Here is a 23,041-nt window from a genome sequence, read left to right as displayed (position 1 = left end):
GAGTCATTTTGGTGGTGGCATGATAGTTGGTGTTATACCACCATTCAACTAGAGGTAACCACTGTACCCAGAGATGTTGCTTTTCTGAAGTGAAACACCTAAGGTAGCTTTCTAGACATTTGTTGACTGCTTTAGTTTGACCATCAATTTGTGGATGATAGGAAGTATTGAGTTGTAGTTGGGTACCTTGTAGCCAGAAGAGTTCCTGCGAAAAGTTACTGGTGAAGACTGGGTCACGATTAGACACAATGGAAGTGGGCATGCCATGCAATTTGAAGATTTGATCCATGAAAGATTGAGCGACAAAAGTTGGTGTAAAAGGGTGGGGTAGGGCGCAAAAATGAGCATACTTAGAAAGTCTGTCCACAACCACCATGATGATTGACTTGTTTCTTGACTTTGGAAGACAGGTAATGAAATCCATGGAAACCTCCGTCCATATTGATGTCAGGATGGGCAATGGCTATAATGTGCCTAGTGATTTGACTGTTTCTCCTTTGTGGCGCTAACAGATGTCGCATTTAGCTACAAAAGTAAGAATGTCCTTTTTCATGCTTGTCCAAAAAAATGATCTTCAAGTGCGAGCATACGTCTTTTAAGCCTGAATGTCCTGCAGTGGGAGATGAGTGCAACTCTGCCAAAATGCGGCTTTTGAGGGTGGATGTTTGTGATATTACGACTCTATCCTTGTAGCGAAGAATATCATCCTGCCATGAGTAGCCCTCTGTGGAATTTGGATCTGCCTGCAATTGAGTAATGAGTTGGGAGATCTAGGGATGTGAAAACCATTCCTTGCAAGCCACTTCAATCCATTCTGGAATGGGAATGGAAATGGCGAGCAGAGTACTTTCCTCCTCAAATTAGCAGGATAATGCATCTACTACAATATTTTCGCGCCCTTTATTGTAAATTATCTCATAATCATGTCCCACCATTTTAGCAAGCCATTTATTTTGTTGTGGTGAGGATAGGCATTGCTCCAAAAAATATTTAAGGCTGTGATGGTCTGTGCAAATTTAGAAATGTCGCCCCAATAAGTATGGTCACTAGGTATCTACTGCATGTAAGATGGCCATCATCTCCTTCTCATAGGTAGATTGTCCCAGATTCTTCCCACTTAGTTGTTGGCTTGTGAAGGCCAAGGGTCAACCTTCCTGCATTAAGACTACCCCAATACTCGTACTCGAGGCATCACATTCAATGACAAAAGATTTGGTGAAGTCGGGTAGTGCTAAGACTGGAGTGGAACACATGGCATTTTTGAGAGATGTAAAGGCCTGTTGTGCTTCATCATTCTAGAGGAATGAATTTTTCTTGAGGAGTTGAGTGAGGGGCCTCACAATGCGACCAAAATTGTGGACAAATTTGTGATAGTAGCCTGTGAGACCCAAAAATCCTCTCAGGCTCTTCAAGGTCTTAGGTTGAGGCCAATCCTGCATTGCCTAGATATTTTTGGGGTCCACCCTGACACCTTCACGCCCCACAATGTGGCCCAAATACTCAACTTCTTCCATGCCAAAAGAACACTTGGACATCTTGACAAATAATTTATGCTTGCGGAGTAGTTGCAAGAGCAGATCTATATGTTGAAGATGTGCGGCCCAAGTGCTACTGTAAATGAGAATGTCATCAAAGAAAACAAGGACAAATTTTCTATGATATGGTTTGATCAGGTGGTTCATAAGACTCTAAAAAGTGGATGGGGCATTACAAAGACCGAATGGCATGACTAGGAACACATAATGGCCTTCATGAGTTCGGAAAGCAATCTTTGGAATGCCGACTTCTTTCATGCGAATTTGGTGGTAGCCTGGGCAAAGATCAAGCTTAGTGAAGAATTGAGCCCCATTTAGTTCATCCAACAAATCATCGACAACCGGTATGGGAAATTTTTATTTGACTATCAACTTATTAAGGGTCCTGAAGTTTGGACATATACGCCATTCCCCATCTTTCTTGAGCACCATGACCACAAGTGATGAATAAGGACTAATGTTGGGACGAATGACACTTGCTTCCAAAAGTTCCTTGATTATTTTTTCTATTTCATTCTTTTGGGTGAACGGATATCTATATGGGCGCACATTTGGTGGTTGGGCCCCTGGGACCAAAGTGATGCTATGATCATGTTCCCCTCTCGAGGGTGGAAGCTCATGAGGCTTGTCAAAGACTGACAGATGGTTATTTAAGATCTATTGCATCTCAGGATGAATCTGAAGAGAATTGGGTTCGAAGGCCTGGATGGCATTAAATTGAGCTATAACTCCATGGTGCCTCTTTTTTAACAATTTTTCCATCCGATGTGAGTTGATGATAGAGGGAGCACCCGCCTGGAGTCCGCGGAGGGTATGTGTGTGGTTGTTCTGCTTAAAGCTCATATATAACTCCTAGAAATCCATTGTAATTGGGTCAAGTGTGCGAAGCCATTCAACACCTAGGACAATGTCGCACCCTCCCATGTGTATGGAAAACATGTGGGTCTTTAACTGATAATCCCCCATTTGAAGTTTGGCATTTTCACAGCGGCCTTCACATTTCATCGTTCCCCTATCAGCAATTTGGACCTGGAGGTTAGAAACTGCTCGTACAATACAATGCACTGCTTCCACGACTCTTTGATGGATAAAATTATGTGTACTTCCACTATCAATCAAGACTACTACTGGGCGATGCTTAATAAAACCTCTGATTTTGAGAGTTTGAGGTGAAGAAATCCCTGCCAAAGCATGCAGTGAGATAACTGGTTCTTCAGGTACATTGTCCTGCTGGTTATCCTCTTCTTCCTCCTCTGGTTCCTCAAGTGGTGGGGCTTCCTTTGATGAATTGTGATCAGTAGCATCTATTTGAAAGAATTTGGGCTCCTTGCCTTTATGCTTGAGGGAGTATTTTTCATCACAGTAGTAACATAATCCTTGCTTTCTTCTTTCCGCCATTTCTGTAGGAGACACCTTTTGAACCTTGAGTGTTTGGGTAGTGCTTTGAGCCTGTGGGGGGCAACCTTTGGTGGTGAAATGTGGGCGATTGGACTGGGCCGCTAACGCATGTTCTACTTCATGAGCTATCCTGCAAGCCTGTATCCATGAGCTAGGGTGGTGCAGCTGGACGTGGGTTTGTATGGCTTCTTTAAGACCAATGACAAAACATTCCATGTAGAACTCATCTTGTAGACCTCCAATGTGGAAAGCTAAGGCTTCAAAGGTTGTAATATATTCATCCACTATTCCTGTGTATCGGAGCTTAGTGAGACGACCCAAAAAGGCAGATTCATGGTCAAAGCGATCCATAATAGATTTTTTGAATCTCTCCCAAGTCAAGGGCCTTCCATAACAACATTGATGCCATTGCCACCATTGCCATCTTTCATTTTCCAAGTACATAATACCCACACTGAGCTGAGAGGCATTATCCAGGATGTAATTCAGATTGAAATATTGCTCCATTTGTGCTATCCATGCGGCCGGGTGAGAGCCATCAAATTTATACATGTCCAGCTTGGGTGGTCACGGATGGGATTGTTGGTGGGTGCCAAAGAGGTGAAGAGATTGGCTAGACTCACCCTCACTATGTTCAGTGCCAATATATGCCTCCTTACGTGCCTCCACCTTGCCCTTAGAGAGTGTTTCATTTAATTCCTTCAGCTGCGACACTACGTCTTTCAAGGCTGATTCAAGGCTTTCCATCCTCTCATTCACCATTGCTTGAGCTCTAGTTTGTACCATGCACCGAGGCGATGTGCTTGAAATTTGGGACCGCCCGAATTTTTTGGCACTAACAATTGAATGGTACCACCTTGCTCAGCTCGTCATCCTGATTCTTATGTGCTAAGTCACCAATAAGCGCCCCGAGGGGGTCTCAGACTCTTTTTTTTAACTCCGAATGGAGTTTTACTCCTTCCTTAGGAATACAGTAGTAGCCGAATCCCAGAAATATCAATGCTGCCAAAAGTCCTACGAAAATCATGCCCAGGTATAGGAACCCACACAACTACTTAGATCTGGATGGTGGATCTGAACGATGGAACTGATTGCTGCTGCGGCAACAAAAACCTCACTTGCGAGATCTAATTTGGAAAAGATTATCTGTGATCCAGATATAGTTCAGGGAACTATGGTCTCCAGGAGTGTTAGGTGCTACAGATCGCAATATACATAAGGGTCTGACAGTGGTACTCAACTCAATTTTTAGGGCACTAACCAAGGAGGATCAACCGTACCCTTAGCCGTACAAACCGACTACCCTATTGTACACGCGAGTGATCTCTTCGAGTGCTGTTCTCGATGTATTGTAGCAACAAGACGACCAATGGTTTATCTATGGCGAGGTTACTGAGGGAGCTAGGGGGCTTCCGATATACCCAGAGGGTACTTGGAAGACAGTCCGTGTGCAATTTTGTCTAATGTGCTACTACTCGAAGGGGTACCCACAGGGGTTACAAGGGAGTCCAACAAGCGTGACCACCGCTTGTATTTCCTGCGTGCATGCCTCCCCAAATCTGCAGTTTTATGCGCTCAATGACAGATCGTATGGTTTAAAGACGCCGGAACACGTCTCTAGCTAAAACTTTCTTTTTGCTAAAAATTGGAGATCCCATCAGCCCTGGAAAGCACTCTGATACCACTTGTTATGATCTTAACCTACAAGATGATACCAGATTACCAAATATGCGAAGAAATATACCCAGAACATAGAGCAATGAGCAATAACAACAAGTATTTTATTATTCAGAAAGCAATGTTCACTTGCCTCTTTGAGGGGGCAACCTCCAATAGAGCTGAGCTCGATGAAAAAATAAGACACGATGCTCCTCAAAGGGAGTCTCTATCCTTTCTATAGGATTCATACATGCAATACCATGGGGCAATACCATGGTTCTTATTAATACCATCTATCTAACACCATGGCCCATTTGCAACTAACTGTGGTCCCATCATTAAATGCGGGTTAACCACTTACAATTATTAATATGGGCTTTATTGACTCTTTACTTAACCATAACTATGACTCGATCTTATTACATAAATAAGGGGGTTAGGGTGGGACCCTAATAGATATTCGAAATTATAGAGTTACAACTGTTTCAAGATTGAGCTCCTAAAAGCAAGAAAAATGTGTGTATTTTTTTTAAAACTGCACAACTTTGGTTTGAAAAATTAGTTTGATGTGATTCCAAGGGAACATTGAAGAGTAGATCTACACCCATTAATCCCTCATAAATCTCTACTATGACTCATCAAGAGGAATAATTACAACATGATATATCTAAATTATGGGACCAAGTGCAACAAATTTTGCTCTCACTGCAAAGAGAAACCAAAGATGAACTAAAAGGGGACATGGATGGCTTTAAAGGAGACATTGAGGGTTTAAAATCAAACATGGAAGCTAATATGGATGGTTTGAAAGTAGACATGGAAGGTTTGACAAATTTGCTACAAGAAATGCTTCTTAGTGGTAATAAGGTACTCCATGAAAATTAGGATGAGGTTAAAAAGAATATGAAATATGACTTTAGAGACTCCAACATTAGGTTTAAGACCCACCAAATTCAAAAGATAGATATGAGGAAGTTTGATGGTAAGGATCTGGTAACATGGATACTACAGATGGAGCAATTCTTTGATGCACCACACACACAAAAGGTATGGATTGCATCTTTATATTTAGAACAAAATCATTTTGTGTGGTATAGATAGCTAGGTTCATGTAAATAAATTGTCACTAAGAATTTTTTTGTGGAATAATTGGTATCACATTATGAGGATAGAAAGAGAAACACATTATTTAGCTGAATGATAATTCCCAAACAAAAGGGTTCAATGGGGGATCACATTGAGGACTTCCAAATATTGAATATAAAGGTAAATGATATTCCAGAGGAGCATAGGACTGATGTCTTCATAGGGAATTTATCCAACATGAGGTTTTCCTTTGGGAAACTGATTCATTGGAGAAGGATTTCAAGATGGCAAGAAAATTTGAAAGAAAAATTATGGCAACAAAGAAGTCTGCCACTCACAACTGTAAAGATGGAAGTGTTGTTGCTCCTAGCCTCCCACAACCTACAAGGTTGACACCACAACAACTGGAGGAAAAAAGAGAAAAATGGATTTTTTATAGTTGTGATAGAAAATACGCTAAGGGTCATAAGTGTGATAAAAAGAACTTATTTTACATATATTGTGAAGAGGAGGAAGTAAAGGAACTTAAAAAGAAGAGGATATACACCAAGGATCAACCCCAGAAAAGAATAAATAAATTTGACCATATTTTGTAATGCATTGGCAGGAATTACCACTCCTAAAACTCTCAAGGTAGAAGGATTTAACAAGAAGAAAAAGGTAATAGTGATGATCATTTTTGGTAGTACCCACAATTTTATTCATTGTAAGATAGCAAAGGAATTGAATTGATTTCTATATCTAGTACCAAAGTTTCAAGTGATGGTTGAAAATGGAGGAACTATAAATTCCTCAGGGAATTTTCATAATATCAATCTAACCATGGGGGAATATGTATTGTGTATTCCAATGCTTTCCATTCCAATGGGTGGTGCCGATGTTGTATTAGGAGTCCAATGGTTACAATCTTTGGGGACGATAGATTTTAGTTTTCAAGAACTTTCCTTGAAATTTTCATTGGAAGGAAAGGAAATTGAATTAACGGACATCATAGGGAAAATAATTATCTCTAATGGCATGACAAATATTTTGAATAAAGAACAATGTGGTATAATTTCACAATTATACTCACTAGATGTTCAAACATTGAAATCATCTGTTTCTCCAGTTGTCCAAATAATCTTGGACAACCATTCCAAAGTATTTGTGACTCCCAAAGGCCTCCCACCTATTTGTGATGATGATCATGCTATTCACTTGATTCCATGAAGCGTTCCTCCAAACATTAGACCTTACAGATATCCCTATGCCCAAAAGATTGAAATTGAAAGTACTATGGTCATTACAAGGTGTTGCAAAACATTGGTACTATGGCATATGAATTGGAGCTTCCTACATATTCCTGAGTACACCTAGTTTTCCATGTTTCATTCTTAAAGAAGGTTATTGGTGACAAGCTCCTAGTTCAAACAATATTTCCAGAACTTGACGAGGAAGGAAAAATAATATTGGAGCCTGAAGCAGTCAAAGAAAGAAGGACTTGACAGCTATGAAATCGATCAATTTTAGAGTATCTCATTAAGTGGAAGAACTTAACCGCTAAAGGTTTCCACATGGGAGGATGCAAATTTTATACAAAAGAATCCATAACTACTCAAGCATTGAGGACAACACTTTTTGAAGGAGAGGGGCATGTTAGGTCCCTATAATACTAGTATATACCCCTTATTGTTATTGTTAGTGTAGCCCCCTTATTATTATTATTGTGCCCATGTAGCCCCCATATTTTATTTTTGTGCCCCATATAAGGCCACTATTTTCGTTGTTGTGTCCTTACATTATTATTGTTATGTATGCTCTAATTATATTGTGACCCCTTAGGCTCTTATATATACAAAGGAGACCTTGTCATTTGTATCATCCAAGAATTGTTCATTTATATAATTTAAAGGAGTTTTCCCCCTCAAAGAGGACAATTTTCAAGTCGTTGATCTATCTTTTATTTTGTTTTGTGAGTTGGTTGCATAAAATTTGGTATCAGAGCTTTGCATTCTAGGGTTTCGCTGCTGCAAATAGACCATATTGGAATTTTCTCTATAACTCTTTTTATAAAAATATTTATAAGCTAAAATTGTGACCACGCGGAGCTAAAATCTTGATAAACTTTCTCTAAAAAGTTCAGATTTTGGTTTGCGATATTTCTAGAGATAATGTATGAAGAATTTAGGGTTTTTTCATTCCCCATAATTTAGTCCAAGTAGGTGACCTTGGGAAAGTCATCATAGCTTCCTCTACGAGCATTAGATTTGAATTTCATAAAAATTGACTGGAAGAGCACGGACTATAGTTTTTCGTGTATCATTTTCAGGGCCAAATGTTGAAACAATGACACGTGGCATTGCTTACAAGTTCTCTCTATTGAACTAGTCCATAATCAAGTCATCGTGGAATATGTTCTTCGCTCTTCCTCTTTGCTCTAGAACGTGTCACATTCATGGCTATTCACATAATGAAAGTGTCATTAAGACTTCTCTTTCATATAGAGAATGTATTATTTTGGCATGGGAAGTGTCACTTATCATGTAAAGTGGAGTTTTGGTTTGTTTCAAGGGGTAATATTTCTGTTAATGAGTTTTTCTTATCATGTAAAAATGTATCACACTCATTTCCAAAGTTTCGAGCATTGTCGCACAAGTGTCGCCACTATCGTTGCAAAGTGTATCTTTAGTGTCACACTTGGAGTGAGTTGTCGAAATGTTGTCACATTGAGGAAAGTATGTTGTTCATGTGTTTTGATTGTTCCATGTTGTGTCGTCAAGTGAACTAAGTGTTTGATCATGTTCAAGTATTTCTTTTGTTCAACTTCATCTCGTTAATCCAACACTTAGTCAAAACTGGGAAAACTCCTCGACTGGGCCACTCAACCTCATCAAAACATCCTGAACTGTGCATTGTACAATATCATTCCTCAAGAAACAACCTTTTCTCTTGGCACTGTGCAATGCACATTCTCTGCTTCCCAGAATTATGCACTATGCAATCTTAGTGCTTAAGCCCAACCCTTGAGCTCCAGAACTACGTAATATTTCCATCCAGCCATGAACTATGCATTATGTAATCTCAGTCTTCAAGCCTCATCCTTGAGCTCCTGAACCATGAAATTTCACAATCAACTAACCTTCCTGTGCTTCAACCACTACGCAGTGGGAAAACTTAGTTCTCAATCCCTCAACTTAGCTTATTGAATCCCTAAAATGTGCAATTGTCATGTCTAGTCTAGCTTGAATTGCACATTGCACAGTATCAAGGCTCAATCCTCACCCTTGATTACATGAGATGCATAATTACATAGTCCTTGAGCATCTCCCTCAGCCTACCACCTAGTTTTAGCTCAATCAATGGATCGTCATGAAGAATCTTAGACTAGGGTTTTATTAGACTGATGTCATATTGTCATGGGTGGATTGTAGTCGCAAGTACTCTATCATGCTATGAAAGGATGATGATGAAGGATATGGGGAAGAAGACCATGCTAGAAGACACCTATGGAGCTGAAGAGATGAGATAATCATCATGCGAGGAGAAGAAGGAACACCAGAGCATAACAAAGATCAAATCAAGACCACATTGAAGACTCCTTACTTTCCAACTAAATGAAGGAGGAAGAGGAAGAACATATTCCATCTCTCATGAAGACACAAAGAAAGTAGGAAACAAAGAGTGACTCGACACTGCCATGTCATTATGCAGTCCATGTCACTAGTGTCATGTCATGAGTCATCATGTGCTACATCATTTTTTGGATTATATAAATTCAATATTAGAGAAATGTAATGTAAAGTGGAAGTTCAAGAGTCACAAGGGAGGTGAATGAGCACCCCATTTGTTATATATACACCTTCGTTTCTCATGTAAAGGAATTTTAACCTTGGCTCACCCTACCAGGCATTGGAGAGGAAGATAGTTGTTTTGGAGGAGCAAGTGACTGCTCTAATGCTCCACTATTGGGGATAGTGGTGCTCACTGTCTTGATGTATCTTAGAACTTTTACTTATTTCAGAACCTTGTTGAGCCAATGCACTTTCATTCATATGTTGCGAATATTGTAATTTTATTCTTTGAATGTTTGTGACATTTGTTGTTTCATCTATACTTATCTTGTTGAAGATGCGTTGTATTTACTTTAACAATCATTGCCTCCTTATGAGCTATTTTTCTAGTTGATCAATGATTCATTCTTATGTATGCTTGTGTGCCTTTCCTAGATTATTACTATTACTTGTCTTTAAAGGGCCCACTTTTCTCTCCCCTTTCGGTAGAAGGACCTTGATACTTTCCGCAGCTCAACATTTCACAAGGCATACTCACTTGCTGATCTGAAAAATACCTGTGTATTACTCTATTGTGTTGAAATTTGTAAGAAAGGAAAATCTACAGGATACATGGCAGTCAGGATGATACTCCATAGACTCCTACTCAAAATGGTGTGAGGTCTAATTGGGACTTCACATTGGGGATACCCACTTGGTTGACGATTTCCAACACTGTCAACAAAATGGCATTAGAAGGAGGGCTAGATGACAAGTTGTGCCTGTTGAGCCTGTGTTGAATCTCTTATCTTAAATGGATCATCCTGAAATCATAATCCCATGGTGTTTTTCTAGCTTATCCTCTGGTAGAAGTTTAATCCTTGATGAGCCTCTTTATCACTTGTATCAATTAAAGTTTGATGGTGAGGATGGAATATCCATAACCGAGCACATCTCCAATTTTCTTAAATTTTGTGAATTGTTAACACCCAGGTTGTTCCCTATGACTCCCAAGGGAATACGGCCGGGGTAACCACTAACCAATCTTTTAATCACTGTTTCTAGCCAAACAGTGATCAGAGAGGGCTCTCTCTTTATGATTTATATCTACAGTGATGGTGTTTTAGGCTAGGTATTGAGTACAGGTTATGTTTGTGTTTCGGTTGATGAAATTCCCTTAGACTTCAGTGATGTAGTTTTCAGATATGTTGAATATCATTGGGCAATGGAGTCTGTGGCTTAATGTGTTTGAATCTGTGAGATGAAAGATGGAACTTACAGGGCCTTTTGAGTGCTTTGTTAAAACATATTTTGGCTAAGTGACAGGAAACAGGCAGTACAAAGTGAAAGCATTTAAGAATTTCCACTTATTGTTTACATATTTCCCAGAGACAGACTTTGGAGGAGAAAACAGAGGTCACAGGGGCAATAATTTGAATCCCTGGAATAGTCTGTTACAGCAAAGAGACAGATTGAAGTGCAGCAGTTAAGAATTGCAATTTCTATTACTGTTTCTGAAGAAAACATAGATGACAGCTCAGGTTTGAGTTCAGGGTAATGCTTGATTAAATCCTGAAACTATTCTTTCACCTTACTATCAAGTGTAAGACATTTAAACAACCAAAGAGAACAAAAGACTCTAAAAAAACACATAACAGAAGATTTGAAAATACTTATAGTTTTACGCAACACCCATGGAATCCTGTAACATGCATCCTTCACCACAAGACATCAAATACACCAAACTTCTGGAAGTTCCATTCCTCCTTTGTATTAATTCTCTCAAAATATTACAGCAGATGGAAGTTATCCAAGAGAAAATTCCAGCAACCTCTTCAGCATCTGTGAAGGGTGTATATATACTAGCGGTGGTCTACAGAAATATCTGAGTTCTGCGTTATCTCAGATTTCACTTCCTTACCAACTATTTGAGATATTATGGGCAAAATTTAATGCAGCATTGATTACAGAGTACAGGCATTTTAATGCTCTGTCAGAAGATATTTTAGCTTTTGGAGACAGCTAAGTCGGTCGAGATTTTCTGAGTAAATGCTGGAAAATCTGTTTTTAATGCTTTGTACGCTGAGTCTTGGACTTGTCACCTGTGATTGTGACTGTTGCTTGCGTTGAGCTCAATGGTCCTGCGGAGTTGGCTCAGCCTCTGCTTCTTTCCTGTAGATATTTTTCCTCAAAACTGTGCCTGCGCATGATGCTTAATTGCCTGTAGGAACCGCGCTACTGATTCTGGCCTGACAGAACTGTTTGTGTCAAATTTCTCCAAGCATCCTGAGTGGGCAGTTGGTGTGCTAGAATTGCACCCAGAGTTTCATCTGCTTCTGTAAATTTGAAGAAGTTAGGTGGTGTGTCAAACAGATGATCCACTTCATTCATTAGGAAAAACAGGTTTTCCACTCTGTCATACATACTTTGCCCTGTGGCTGGCCCTGGCTCTGCTGAAGTGCTGGCTGGTTGTGCAATTTCTGCCACTGCATGGGCATCAATCCTCTTGTTATAATTGTCCAGGGTGAGCAGTCTTCCTACACTGCTTAAGATGCTGGGGAGGCCTCTGTTCTGCAGAGTCACGAATTTTTCCAGGAATCTATTGATCTCAGTTTGCATATCCTGGGTCCTCCTCTCCAATGTTCCAACTAAGTTCCTTAATGTAACGACTCTCTTTGCTACAGCAATTGCTTCTGTCCTGTTAGTGATTCCCATGACAGCTAATTGAGAGCTAGTCTTATAGTTCAGAGTGTTGATTATCCTTGTAGCAGCTTCTGGCATGTGTCCAAGGCTCGCCCTGGCTCTCTGTATTTCTTTATTTGCTTTAGTGATGAGCACCATTTGCTCATCCATGGTCTCAATATATTGCCACTGTTTGGCAATGGACCTTCCAATGTTGCTCCATAATACTGCTTTCATTTCAGCTGTCACCCTTTCTAGTGCAAGCTCCTTCTCTAGTTCAGCAATCCTTTTTTAAGAGCTTTCACCTCTCTGTCTTTGGTTGCCTCATTCTGTTTGCTCCTGTCAAACCTTTCATTTACCTTAGTCAAGGTTTTCTTAAGCTCATCCAGCTCTTTCATTTGAGATTCCATGGCTTGGATCTCAGCTTGCAGCTTTTGCATGTCTAAGCTAGCAGCCTGTTCTGATTTTGTTGTTGTTGCTGCTGTGGATGGTGCTGTGGTTTCTGTTTGCTGAAGAGGAGGAGTAATCTTGGGAGGGTTTCCTCAAGGTTTATTATGATAGGAGGAGGCTGGGAGGGTTGGCCCTCTTCTCTTTGCTTTAGTGTCTCCTGTAGTGCTGCCTTTGCAGCTTCAGTCTGTCCTAGCTGGTCCTGAGTCCTGACCAGCTCTTTATATAAGGACACCAACAGATCTGTAGCATCCTTCTCTTGCCTTTGCTGGGCAACTTCATCGGTCTGTGGATGGATGGTGGCCGGGAGCTTGATCTTCTTTCTTAGGGCTGCCATGTCTGCATCCCTTATCTTCAGGAGCTCTTGAATGCCTTTGACATCTTTAGGGTCATGCCCTATCTCTATGATTACCTCTTCCAAGGACTTGATCCTATTGTCCTTGGCCTGTGATGAAGCTCTTTCTAACTCCAGCTGAGAAGCTGTGTTGTCTAGGCTGCTCTTTAATTTATAATTTTCTAATGTCTCATCTGCCAAGGAGGCATACACCATTTCCCCAGTCTGCTTATGTAGTTCAATTTTGTCCATGGGGTGTATGTCTTTGGCAAGAACCTCCATGTTGGTTCTTAGATAATCTGAGGTGGACTGAGGCTGCAAAGATGTAGGCATGAAATGGCTCATTATCATTTTGCCTTCGCTCACATCGAAAGCAGACATGAGTCTCTGCTGGTTACTAGGAGCTAGGTTTAGCAAGTGATCATATAGCTGCACCTTTATGGGATCACTCCTCCTCTTGATGTCGATGAATTGCTGTTTTATACTCGACTGTCCCTTTCTTGTTTGACTGGAGGAGCTGACCTCTCCCCCCGTTGTCATGTCATGCCCTCGCTGGGATGAGCTGGCCGAAAGTTCTCCACTAGGTGGGCCCATACCCATGGCTTGCCTTACTGCAATATCCTCCTCTTGGGAGTCATTCAGTCTTTGTCTCTTCTCTCCCCTGATGAAAGATGAGGTGTGGGGGGTCTCTCTCTCCCTTTTCCTTGTCACATCCTCCTTTTGTGGTGTTTGGAGGACTGATGTGTCAACATTGGTGTCTGTCCTGGGAGGCACATTTGTTTGAGGCTGCTGCTCGGTGTTGCCAGGTTGATCTGTCCCCTTTTCCTGCTGCAAGGGCTGCTCACTGGACTGTGCTTTTTCTTGCTGCTGTCCCAGTTCTTGCTGTTCCATTTCCTCTTGCTGCTGTAGCAAGGTGTCCACTTGTTCCTCTGTCAATACAGGTGGCTGTTCCACCTGTTTACCTTTGTCTTTGCTTGCTGCCTGGGATGTCTTTTCAGTGGTTTGCTGCTGTGCTGCTGAAGATCCAGCAGCTGTTCCACTTTGTCTTCTGTAGGAGTGAGGCACCTGTGCACAAGTTTCCAAGTCAGTTTCCTTTTGTATATTTCTGGCTTCTTTCTCAAGCATTTCTACCTCAGTGAGTTGTTCTATCAGTGTACCCTCTTCCCAATCTAGTGTATTGGCATACTTTTCTATTTCCGGTTGTCTTTTATGTGCATAGTTGCCAAGTCTGTATCTAATTCTCCTGAGGGAGATACTATGATTGGGGTCATAAGGAATCCACTCAAAACTGGTCTGCAATCTGAGGCCTTCTAGCATGCTGTGTGCCTCTTTCCATCCTTCCTTTTTCTTGTTATACAAGAAGGAACCTAGCTGACTTCTCACCTTCAATTGTGACTTCTTGTTTCTACTCTGAAAGTGAAGGTAATCTGAGTTCCCAAACTGCCTGAAATACTCCAAGGCAAACAACCTCATGGGGACATACCTTGGCAATCTAAATGGGCTCATTTCACAGCCATATATCCTAAGGACTGTGTGGTTCTGGTAGAAGTACCAGTTGCCAATATTGTAGGATTTGTTCAGATGTAAAATCCTCCTCATTTCATCGGTTAATCTGGGAGGAGGAGTACCTTGCAGAACTGTTAGGGCCGGATGAACAAACAGATCAATGAACTCACAGTATGTATAAGGTGATACTGAGGTAAAATGAAACACAGAGGTCCAGAAAATAACTGATCTTGGGCTTCCTTGGGCATTGAGTGGCCTCAAAGGAACTGAGAAGGTGGCTGGCTGATTGAAAAGGAACAAATGGTAGATATATGAGGAGTATCTGAACAGTCTCTCTCTCTTCAGGTTCATGAACTGATCATGAATCTTCTCTGCAATGTAGGTTGCATAGTCATACTGCACAGCTGGAGGCTTACCCGGGGCAAATATAGACAGCATTGCCAATATGCTGTCATCTACATCTTCCAGTCCTCTAAATCCTAGGACATAGCTAATTAGGTCCACCAGCATTCTGCCCAACTCATTCAGACAATGGTACCCAATAGGAGGGGTTCTGACTGTTTCAGAGCCTGATACGACGAACAGTTGGTTGATTTTGATAATCTGGTCACTGGACAGCTTGATCCCTGTGTTAATTAGATTCTGCATGGACAGAGGGGTCAATTTCTTGGCTGTATTGAAGTGCAGCATCTGGTTTATGCTCTCTGGGGTGATCTGGAACAGGACTAGGCCTGTGGGGCTAATGACTGCCCTTTGGCTGGGGTCATAGCACTCCTGGCAACTGTAGATAAGCTCTGGCATGGGATTAACTTGGGGAAGGTTGTATATGGGCAAATTTGATTCCCAAATCCCCAAGATATCTGCTCCACTCATGTGCTGGGCTCTCAGTTCATTTAGCATCAGGATATTATACCTAGTTCCCATAGGAAACCAGTCCAACATCTGGTAATCCATGTCTCCCAGGGGCTTCCATGCCAATTCTTGGTGGGGAGCATTGATGGGCTTGATGTTCAGTGCAATAGGGGTCTCCATAGCTTCTGAAGGGGTAAACTATTGCAATCTGACAGGTGAATGGGCAAAAATAGACTGCAGACTGCCCTCAGTGGAAAATAGCTTGATTTTCTGAACTGTCAGAGGGGAATTCACCAGCTAGAAATTGAAATACTGCTGGTAATTGGTAACAGAGCCTCTTTGGGGCCTAAGTGAGCTTCTGGTAGTAGTTCAGAGGTATTTAGTAGTGAATTTGCCGGGGAAACGCAGAACTGTGGGGTTTTTAGATGAATTGCAGCTTATTACGGCTCTGCAGGGAATTTTTGGACCTCATAGTGACAATGGTGGAGGTACAACTAGATTCTAACGGTGAAAAGGTCGATCTTATGGTCCTATTATGCCTGTGAGCAGTTTTGAGCTGAATGCAGGTCGTATGGAAAGCAGGGCAGTGTAAATACCTGTAATTCGACGTGCAGAGGTCGTGGCAAGGTGTACTGCAGCTGCTGAAGTGGTCGCTTTAGCTAATTTTACCGGTTGGCGGAAATCCAGGCAGAAATGGTTGAGCAGAGAGTTCAGACGGAATAACGATGAAATGGTGAAAAAACGCGTAAAATTTGGTTAATATGAGTTTTTTACCCGCTTGGCGCTTTTTTACAATGACGTCAGCATGACGTCATTGGTGGGTCACGGTGATGTGACGTCAGCTGACGTCATCGGGAGGACGTGGCAGAAGACGACCGGTCAAAGGGCGGTGAGGTGGCAGTCCAGTCAGCGGTGAGTTGGACGTGGCAGAAAGGTTAATGGTGGACGGGCGGAAGTGAAACCGTGAGAGTTATGGTTAAGGCTCTAACCGTCACGGTCTCTCGGGGCGGTTAGAGTACGGCGCCCAGGGTGTCAGAGGGAGCTCCGAGATGGTCCATCGGGCGACGCGTGGCGGAGGCGTGACGAGGCGCAACGTCACGTTCTCGGGAGTTAACGTGCGGTTGCGGATGGCGCTCCGATATTGCTGTGGGCCGTCGGATCTGGAAGGCTTGATCCGACGGCTGGCGGAGGTGTGAGGTGCACGGCCGATAATGCGGCGGAAATATTAACCGTCTGTGGGTTTTTGGCATGGTTTTCCAAATGTTTTGATTCTGACCACCCGCGCTTGCATTTGGGAACGTGCTGAAGGCGGAATTTTGATTTTTGTAAGGTTTGCAGAGGGTTTTATAGATCAAAGGGGTTTAGAGAGGGGTTTTACCCATGCAAAGGTATATTTTTGGGGAAATGATTTGCAGCAAAGGAAAAATAGTGGAGATAGGTTCACCATGGTGGCCAGGTGCCATTATGGTCCATCTTTGCAGAATTCTCGGCTATTATGCCTAGGGGAGGGAAAATATATATCATTTGGGGTTTTATACACCTTAGTGTTATTATTATTAGGGGTAGGGGTAAAATAGGGGAATTACATAGTAGAGTTAGGAGTTAGTATGAGGGAAGGAGGGGATTTAGAAAGGGGGTGTTAATGATGGAGTAGAGGGGAAAAAGTGAAGTTAGTGATGCTCTCTGCTGTGAATCCATGAAATTCACCACCTTTTTTGCTGATATGTTCATTGCCTTGGCAAAACATCTTTGACAACTATGTGATGGTGAACATGTCTTTTCTGCAACCACAACTGCCTACCCCACTATTTCACCTAGCATTTTTTGTTTCTTCTTGGAGGGGCACTTGGACTTGCAACCCTCAATTGCCTTTTCTTTTCTTTGGCTTTTTCCTTTTTTACTCTATCTGCTTCTACCCTTATCTCTTCCAAGGTCCCAGATTAGACTTTTGGGAACCTTTGTTTCTCTACCTGAACTACTTGTCTGCCAAGATTAAGCTGTTTGGACAGACTTCTTTCTCTATTCTACAACTCAAAATTGAAACATGGCATGATCCAGGTTGAACTGTTGAATCATCCACAAATTTGTAATAAGGTCCTCAATATTTGAAGTATTTCACACACCTCTGATTTCCTGGAAATATGGGATCTTTGTAGTAACAAAGCAGAGCATATTTGGATTTTCAATAATCAATCATGAAATATGAAACCTATTACTATAGGTATCCAACAGTGGCTCCACATGGGGATGGTTTTTCTTTTGAAAGACCAAGAACAGCAGGTCAGATTGCCTTGTTGCTTGATTGTCCATCTTAATCTTTGAGATCTGATGCGTGTAACCTGTCAAAATTGTGTGCTTTTTGTTGGGGAACCTCTGGTTCTATCTGCCTATTGCTGCTAGTTGCAGCACTTGGAAAACCTCTTTTTACAAACTAACAATAGAAAACATATGTAGGCCTGCATATATACATTGAACCTTTGGATCCTTATCATAGTGAACCATCATAATAGTGCTTCAGCATCCTGCCATTGACAGGACCTTCATCTAGTTCAGTCACAGTCAAACTTTTAAGGAAATAAGTGTTATTACCTTGTACTGCTTGGACAGCAAATGGTCCCTTCCACAAGGAATCAAATTTCCCATGTTTCCCTTTCTCTTCTCTTCTTGCATCCCACTTTAGAACTTTGTCCCCCACATTGAAATCTTCAGCTTTAGTTCTTCTGTCAAAAGCCTTTTTCAGTTTCTCTTGTAGTATCTGCACTCTGCTGAAAACTTGTTCTCTGGTCTGCTGTAGACAAATTATCTGGTTAATCCTTCTTTGCATGTCATTTGGCTCTGCTTGGCTTTCTTGTAGAAGTTTCATAACTGGCACTCCTAGTGATGAAGGAAATCTGGCCTCTAATCCATAGACTAACTCATATGGGCTGGTCCCAATTGATCTTTTGGTGGTTAATCTGTCTGCCCATAAAGCATTTACTAGTTTCTTGTGCCAGTTCTTTTTGTTCTCTTCCAGCACTTTCTTAATGATGTTTATCAGGCTTTTGTTTGATGATTCAGCAAGACCATTTCCTTGAGGATAGTAAGCTGTAGAATGGCCCAAAGTAATGTGAAATTTATGGCAAAAGTTTACCATCTTCTTGGATCTGAAGGCAGCAGCATTGTCTGTTATTATCTTGTCTGGGCAGCCAAATCTGGCCAGTATATTGTTCTCCAAAAATTGAATGATTACTGAATCATTTGCTTGTCTGCATGGGGCAGCTTCAATCCACTTGGTGAAGTAGTCTGTTGCTGTTAGAATCCATCTGTGTTGTCCTGAAGATGAGGGGTGAATTTCTCCAATGAAATCCAAGCCCCATTGTTGAAACGGTCTCTCTGTTGCAATGGGCCTCAAAGGAAGTGGCAGCAACTGTCTTTTGCCTTCAAACAGTTGGCACTTGTGGCATGATGTTGTGAATTTCTTCATATCTGAGAACATAGTGGGCCAGTAATAACCAGCCCTTAATACCTTGTCCACAGTGGACTTCCAGTACAGATGTCCACCACAGTCTCCAGCATGGAATTCTTGCATAATTTTATCAGTTTCATTCTCAAGAAGACAGTGCAGCAAAATACCTTCATGGTTTTTCCAGAGTAGATTCTCATCTAACACACAAAATTTGGATGTTTTCATTTTTAGGAACCTAGACTTAGTTCTGGACAGTCCTGGGGGAGCACACAGGTTTTGTAACACATAACAGATATCAGAGTACCATGGAGATTGTTCAAAGGCTACATTGATCTTTGGAGTCGCCAGCTCTGTTTCACTGTCCAGTTGGTTGATATCTAAGGCTTGGAAATTTGCTTCTGTCATTAACTTAGCCAAACCTTGCCCTTTTATCAACTTTGTAGGCTTTATTTCAATGTCAAATTCAAGTATGTTTGCAATCCATTTTCCTCTCCTTCCCTCTAAGTTTTCTTGTGTGAGGATGTCTTTGACAATAGGACTTGGTACATAAGCTACAACATGGGAGTAAAGGATGTAGATCCTAAAGTCTTTGATGGCTTTGATCAAGGCATAGGCTTGTTTCTCTATTATTTGGTACTTTAGGGGGGCATCTCTAAGAGCTCTGCTGAAAAAAGCAATGGGCTTTTCATTCCCATGGTCATCTTTCTGTAATAAAACAGCAGCAATGGTGTGTTGGGAGGCAAAGGAGAAAATGATGAAGTCTCTGTCAAACTGAGGGTTAGTTAACACTGGGGTTTGAGTCAAGGCCAATTTTATACTTTCAAAAGCTTGTTTTGCTTCAACAGTCCATTTGACCTTCGAATCTTTCTTTAGCATATTGTTTAGTAATCTGATTAATTCTGCTAAATTTGGGATAAACCTTCTCAAAAAGTTGATTTTTCCCAAGAATCCTTGAAGCTCCTTGACATTCCTTGGGTGAGGCATTTGTAGGATAGCTTGTATCCTATCTGGATCAATTCTTATGCCATCTTTCGAAATGATGTGACCTAGAAGTTTCCCTTCTTCTAAGCCAAATAAAGACTTCTTGGGGTTTAAAGAAATACCATATTTCCTGCATGTTATGAAGATTTGTCTCAGATGTTTCAAGTGTTCTTGGTCAGATTTTGAAAAGGGTGTAAGATCATCTAAGTAGATGACCAAGAAATCATGAATTTCCTTTGCAAAAGCAATGTCCATTGCTCTCTGAAATGTTGCCCCTGCATTTTTCAATCCAAAGGGCATCTTCACATACTTGAAAGTACCCCATGGAGTAGTAAATGCAGTCTTGTCTTGATCATCAGGGTGTACCAGGATTTGATTGAAACCTGAGAAGCCATCCAACAATGATATTCTTGAGGCTCCTACTACTCTTTGAAGGATGTGGTCCATTTTGGGTAAGGGATAGTTGTCTTTGAGTGACACTAGGTTCAAATTCCTTAAGTCTACACAAAGTCTAATCTCACCAGTTTTCTTTCTTGTAGGGACCAAATTTGAAATCCACTCAGAGAACCTGATTGGTGCTATGATCCCAGCTTTGAACATTTTTTGTAATTCCTTTTCAATGGAAGGAAGAAGCACAGGATTGATTCTTCTCAATTTTTGTTTGAATGGTTTTTGATTAGGCTTAAGGGGAATGGTGTGCTGTATAACAGAGGTATCATAAGACTTCAAGTCTTCATAACCCCAGGCAAAGACATCTTGGAACTCTTTAAAGAGGTCAACATATTTGGGTTTTTGGTCAGGGGGCAAAGCAGCAGATAGCTTTATTATTTTAGGCTTGTCAGTGGTACCAATGTTACATTCTTCAATTGTTGCATCTAATGGCTGCATCTTTGGTTTCCTGGGAACATCATTTGAGTCAAAAATATCCTCTAGTGGGGTAAGGCCTGCTGGAAGAAGATTGTCTTTGAGTTGTATGATTTCATCTTCAGCGTTGTTCAGCTCTTCACAGTCAATTTGGTGAATTTGCTGAATGTTTTCTTTGTCGAAAATGGTTGGACTAAGTAGTTGTTTTGCTGTCCTAGGTGACATTGGGTGGACAGACTGTTGAAACTGTAATTGTGATTGACTTGCCCCATCAACTGTTTGAGATTGACTTGCTGTCTCAAGGTCAATATTTAATCCTGTAAACTCTTGTTGCAAAGTTAAAAAGTTGTTTATTTGCCTATCATTCTCAAATACTTGCCACTCTTTGACATTGTTTGGGATAGAAGGCCTATATTTGACCTCTGCTGTGAAACAATTGTTGGGTTGTAGTGGGAATTTGAAGGTGCTGGCAAATGTTGCCAAGCTGTGAGCATGGAGATTGTGGCCCCTTGGAATCTTTGTGATAACAAACTTGGAGAAAGTTTCTAATATTTCAATTACAGCAGACCTATAGGACCTTAATCTTTTGTCATTGGTGACAAAATCTCCTTTTACTTGTTGAATTACTAGATCAGAGTCCCCCATGATTGAGAGGCTATGTGCTTGTAATGATTTTGCAATCTTGAGGCCTAGTAGCAGAGCTTCATATTCTGCCATATTGTTAGTGCATTTAAAGTTCAATCTATAAGCCCGGCCTTGTGCACAGGCTTTCTCTTTGTTATGTATCCATACTCCAGCTCCTGCCCCTAACTTGTTAACTGAGCCATCAAACTCTAGGACCCACAGACTATCTTGCTGGTCAGGGGATCTTAAATTCTTCTCATGGGATGGCCATGTGAGCATGAGTTGAGGTTTCTTTTCCCATTTGTCTCCTAGGATAATTTCATCATTTGTTTGACAATTTTTGACAACTAAAGGAGGGTGAATGGGTATTGTTGGGCTGATTAAATTTTGGCAGGTGCCACTTGTTTGATGGATGTTTTGTTCTTGTATGGGTGTTTCAGTCTTAATGTCATTGTTTAAGGAGCTTGTGCTGTCATTGAAAAGGATGAAGGAGTCTATGTCCGAGTGGACAGCATATATTGGAAAATTTTGAGGCTTTTCTTCATTGCTGACCATGTATTTCATGAGTGTTTCCCTATAAAGTCTTTTGGGTTGTCCAAAGACAGAGATGGTTGCATATGACATGTCTAATTGCAGGGAGCCTTGGAGCTTGGCTCCCCATGATCTTGATAAGAGCATTCCATATTTGGGTGGGATATCAGCAACAACAACATCCATTAAAATGGTTTTGTTGGGAAATTGAACCAGGGACACACATAAATCCTTAATCAGGCCCAAGCATTTTACTTGACTAGAATCAAAAGAAAACAGGTCTTTGTATGGTCTTGTTATATCCAGGTTTAATCTTTCCATGACTGCTTTTGGCATAAGGTTGTGAGATGCACCTGAGTCAAACATTGCATTATGCAGTATTTTATCATGAACATGCAAGCTGACATAAAAAGGCAAAACTCCTGTGACTACTGTTTTTCCATCTACCTCTGGACCAAACAGTAATTCTGGAGTGTCATCTAGCACATTTACATCATCTTTGTTGTTGGTGAGCTGAAGGGATTTTTTGATCTGTTGCTTATATATGTCATGCTTGGTTAGCTCTGAAAGGGGAATTGCTATCTTTAACTTTCCAATTTCTGTTCCTAGGTCAAAAGGTTTATCCACCTGAATTTTAGGGTCACGGATAGTAGTCCTTTCCTTGTTCATTGAATCTTCTTGTTGGGTTTCATCTTGATTTTGGGACCTGCCCCTCATGCCCATGTCTTGATGGGTGATGTTCGGATTTGGGTGAGAGGATGAAGTTGCTGTGGGCTCTTGTGGTGTAGGCAGTAATTCAGTGACCTCCTCAACCACTACTTCCTTTGCAGGCAAGTTTGTTTTGTCATTAGGTTCAGTGACTGAGTCTTCTTTAGATTGCTGTTTCTCCTTTACCTTTTCAGGCTGATTTGCATTTACAGTCCGACTTCTTAGTTTGTACTGCTTATGGACTTCATGGACAGCAGTATCATATCCTTGTTTAAAGTCAAAGGATTCTCCTGATTGTGTTTGGAATGTTTTGTTTTCATCCTCATCATGGTCTTCTTGTGTTAGGAAAACATGGCTTTTACCATCCAGACCTATTAAATTGATCTCAGGATCTTCATTGAGCTGATTAGCCGAGGAAGTTTCTGCATAATTTTCTTGAAAAGGTGGTCTGATATCTTGGTCAGCACCTGTTTTTCCTATATTGGGGTTCTGTGTTCTCCTAAAATTTGGGTTTCTAGGAGTATTGTTTTGTGGTGCTTCCCATGATGACTTTCTTTCTACTGATTCCACTCTCTCACCTAGTCTTTTCATGCTGTTTAGTATTGCATCCAACTTCTGATCAAAGCCCGAGGGCTCTTCC

The sequence above is a fragment of the Pinus tabuliformis genome, chromosome J, assembly GCF_031772625.1.
Source record: "Pinus tabuliformis cultivar Carrire ecotype Pingquan chromosome J, CPIR1, whole genome shotgun sequence".
Taxonomy (NCBI): Eukaryota; Viridiplantae; Streptophyta; class Pinopsida; order Pinales; family Pinaceae; genus Pinus; species Pinus tabuliformis.
This window is presented reverse-complemented; position numbering follows the sequence as displayed.